Source organism: Loxodonta africana, chromosome X (assembly GCF_030014295.1).
Source record: "Loxodonta africana isolate mLoxAfr1 chromosome X, mLoxAfr1.hap2, whole genome shotgun sequence".
In the NCBI taxonomy this organism is placed as follows: Eukaryota; Metazoa; Chordata; class Mammalia; order Proboscidea; family Elephantidae; genus Loxodonta; species Loxodonta africana.
The window spans coordinates 53,946,337-53,950,872 of NC_087369.1; the positions used below are offsets into that span (position 1 = coordinate 53,946,337).

Consider the following 4,536-nt stretch of genomic DNA (forward strand, 5'->3'; position numbering starts at 1 on the left):
TGGACTTTTAGTTTTCTTTATCTGAAAATGTCTTAATTTCTCCTCTATTTTTGGAGGATAGTTTTGCCAGATATGGAATTCTGGTTGACACTTCTTGTCTTTCAACATTTTGAATGTCATTCCACTGCCTTCTGGCCTCCACAGTTTCTGACGAGAAATCAACTGTTAATTTTATATAGGATTCCTTTTTATGTGATGATTTACTTCTCTGTAGGTGCTTTCAATATTCTTTGTCTTTCAAGTTTTTGAATATGATGTGTCTCAGTGTCTATGTCTTTGAGCTTATTACCTTACTCGCAGTTGGTTGAGCTTTCTGGATCTGCAGATTAATGTTTTTCACTAAATTTGGAAAAAATTTTCATCTTTATTTCTTCCAATATCTTTCTGTCTTTTTTCTCTCTCCTCTCCTTCTGGAATTCCCATTATGCATATGTTGTTATGCTCAATGGGTCCCACAAGTCTCTGAGGTGCTACTCATTTTTCAACATTCTTTTGTCTCTGTTCTTCAGGCTAGATAATATCAATTGACCCATCTTTAAGTTCTGTGATTGTTTCTGCTCAAATATGCCATCAAACACCTCTAATGAATTTTTCATTTCAGTTATTTTACTTTTTAAATTCCAGAATTTCTATTTGGTTCCTTTTTATAATTTCTCTTTTTTTATATCTTCCATTTGGTAAAACAATGTTTTCATGCTTTCCTTCTTTCTTTTTTTTAGTTATTTAGACATTATGTCCTTTAGTTCCTTGAACATATTTAAAATAGCTGCTTTGTCTAACAAGTCCAATGTCTGAGTTTCCTCAAGGACTCTTTCTAGTGATTGCTTATTTTCCTGTATATGGATCATGCTTTCTTACTTCTTTGTATATCTTGTAATTTTTTTTTTGTTGAAAATTGGATATTTCAAATAGTATAATGTGACAACTTGAAAATTAATTTTCCCCCTACCCCAGCATTTGTTTTTGTTGCTTTTTTCTTTTTATATAGCATATATTTTATTAGTTTATACTAATACATTCTCATATTAAAAGGTAATTTAGTGGAAGACCCTTCCTTTTGATATTTGAATCATCTGATAACACAAAACTCTACATTAAGAAAAATCCTCATTAGATAGCATAAGAACAAAAAAAGACAAGTTAAACACAATTTTTTCCCTTTCTTACAGGTGCACATTGAAGTGGACCTAATTTGGTTTTCTTTTTAAAACTCTCCAAAGACAAAAGTAGATTAAAACCTAATTAGAATGAATCTTAAAATTGTTTATGAAATTACTGGTCTCTGGAACCATTTTCTGTTGTTTTGATGCAGGTACTTCTCTGTCTGTGTCTTCTCTTGCTTTCTCACTGATCCAGCTGCACCATTTTCATCACATTCATCATCACTATCAAATTTAGTTTTTTTTTTTTTTTTGCCCTGAAACCGTACTTTTCCTTTAGCAGACTCAGCCTGGGCAAATTTATGTCCCTTGTCTTTCCCTTTAAATTTGTGACCTTTTGACTTTTATTTGTTTAGGGATTCTTGTTAATCTTCCATGAATTTTTTTCAATGCTGCTTTTTCCTCCTCTCCTTCTAGTACTTTCCACGTCACTTCTTTGTTCCTTAATTGTAGGTTACCATTACTTGCGTCTTTGGCTTTACCCAGTGCTTCTTTAGCTTTTTCTTTAAATAGAATTATTCTCTCTTTTGTTCCTCTGACAAAGTCTATCCATTTTATTAATCCATAATTTGAGAAAAGGTTGTGCAAATCTTCCCTACAGGTCTAATAATCTCTCACCTGAAAATCTCAGCAAGCAGTCCATCTTTTCTTCTAGAGATTTCATTTCAGCATCTTCTGCTAACTACTGTTTTTCTTCTTGCACTTGTTTAGCTCATAATTTAACTTCTAGTTTATTTTGCTTTCTTTTTTCATTCATTTTTGCAAAGTAGTCTTCCTTGAAAAGTGTTAGCAAATCTTTGTCTTTGTACTTCTGGCCAGGGATATCTACAAACTTCTTAGCAGATTCAGTGCTATCAAACACCACAAATATTGATCCCTTAAATGCTTTGTGCAATGTTCTTCTCATTAGAATACTTAGTACTTCACCTTTGCCTTCTAACCATTCTTTTATGTCACTGAAGTTTGCATCAGTTGTGAAGCCTTAATATAAACAAATCTGTTTTTTAAAATAATTTTTATACTCATCAATCACTTCATGGAGGGATTTTCTTGGAGATCTTCTGATTTTAGTTTAATCTTCACTTATTTCCATGAGTTATACTTTTGATTTGCTCAATGCTTTACTATTACATTAAAGTCTGTTGTTAGACAGTTTAGCCTGTTGAATTTTATCATTATTTCCAAAGGTACCCAGCCTTCATCCAGTTTGATCTGTTCCTTTAAAAACTTGTCCCATGGAAAATTAAACTCACCAAAATAATACTCAATTGGATGACAGATTTTGGCCTGCAGTGCAGCCATCTTTCACTATCACCATTTTCCACCATTGTTGCTAGCTGAACATTTTCCTTTATGATTCTGGTCCTGCAGAGGTGCTCCACAAGATCAAAAGTGGCAACAGCAATGTGCAGACTTCCCTATTATTGTTTCTTCTTCTAGTTGTTGTTTATTTAGTGACTCTTCTGAACTAATTCTGTAAATTTGTCATCTGTGGCCACACAAGTTTCTACCTGATTAGCTTATTGATTCACTAGTGATTGGACAGAGTGTTCCTTAAATGCCTGCAACCAAAGAGTCTCCCAGTCTTTTTCTAGGGGCTTTGTGTATGGGGGGGTGTGTCTTCAACACTGTTCTAAGCAGTTTACAACTCTACCTTAGCCTTCACTTCTTGCTTGTGTGGAGCCTCAAATTTAGTCAGAGTTGAGAGATTATGGCCTTCTCAGGTCTTTCTGGGCATGTGCAAAACCTACACATGTGCATGGACTTCTAGACTCTCAGGAATATGCCAGAGTTTTTCAAAGCCCCAGTGGACATCTCATTCCTCAACTTTTCCTTTTAGTCTCCCTGGCTGCTCTATTGTTTTTCCCCAACTTTTATCTATTACTTAAGTAAACCCTGATGTTAAAATATTTAATAAACTCCCCCTTCTCTTCCCTGGGGGGAAAATTTTAGCATTGGATGAATTTGAGTGAGGTCAAATAAAGACAAACCTTTCAAGTGAGGTCTTCCATGGAACCACTAGACATGTCAGATAATGAGCCTTAACTGGGAATAAAGCTTTGAAAGGTCTCCAGGCCCACTCTGCTTCCTCCAGTACTGGGAATGTGAGCTCTTATTTTTTTTAAGATTGCCACAGAACTGAGGAGTAAAAGGTGTTACTATAGCAAGTTAAAATGCCATAAAGCTCATTGTTCTTATTGAGATTGAGGCATTTTTCTTAACTAGACTCTCCCCATGTTGCGGCAAGACTTTGGTTATTTTCCAGAATACTGAAAAAAGTTGACTTTGACAAATTTTGTCAGTTTTTTCTTTGCTTTTATGGAGGGGCAAATTTTTGATATTCTTTACTCCACCATTTTTGGTGACATCACTCCTGTATTATCTTTTTTTTTTAAGTTTAGACCTGCCAGTAATTTTTGTTTAACCTTGTTTAGAGATTGCATTCCTTGACCCGAGAAAACACAGTAGAAAAAGGAAGAAAGTGCACACAAGAGATACCCTTGCAAAAATACTACCCTTCCTGGAAGTCTGTTGAGAGCACTCACTGTAGGAAATCAAATGTAATCAGAACATTCAACCCTACAAAAATACGTCACTTTCCCCTGAATGTGGATTCCTTGAGGAAACTATGAAAACCATGTATTACTAGGAAACATTAGTTCTTAACAAGTTCGAGAAAGACAAAAAGAAAAGAAATGTTGAATTTTGTGCCATAGGTGCAATGTACCCCACCCCTAGTAATATGGAAATGGTAACTTAGTGAAGATGTGCCCTCATTGCTTTTGCTCATTTACTGTTTGTCCAAATTAGGTCTTTAACTCTACAAATCTTTGTTTTCTGCATTTCCCATTGTGCTATAAAAAGGTTGAGATAGTTATTCCATGTATGTGCTAACTTTTGCAAGAAGAAAGTAAAATAAATGTTTTCTTATGACTGACAAATAGTACCCATTTGATGCACATACCTCTAAAGTTAGGATTGGAACTTCAAGAAATTGGTATTCATGGTAGCATATATGGTGTTTCTTCTATTGAAACACAGCACATTTGGATAGATAGCTTCCTTTGAGTCAACTTGACTCATGTAACCTCATGTATGACAGAACAAAATGTTACCCGGTCCTTTGTCATTCTCAAGATCTCGGGCATGTTTGAGTCGATCATTGCAACTATTGTGCCAATCCCTCTCACCGAGGGTCTCTCTAACCCTCACTGGCCCTCTAGTTCACCAACATGATGCCATCCTCCAGTGAATGATCCTTCCTAATGACGTTTTCAAAGCAAACCAGTCAGACAATGTTCTGTTGCTATCCCTAAGGTTTTTATTTTCTGATTTTCTGAAATAAATCTCTAGGTCGTTCTTCCTCATATTTGTT

General features: G+C 35.1%; 1 pseudogene; it reads right to left on the bottom strand.

Annotated features, from left to right (window-relative positions):
* Positions 1-1,238: 1,238 nt before the first annotated feature.
* Positions 1,239-2,488, bottom strand: LOC100660033 (lupus La protein-like; annotated as a pseudogene).
* Between the last annotated feature and the right edge of the window lie 2,048 nt (positions 2,489-4,536).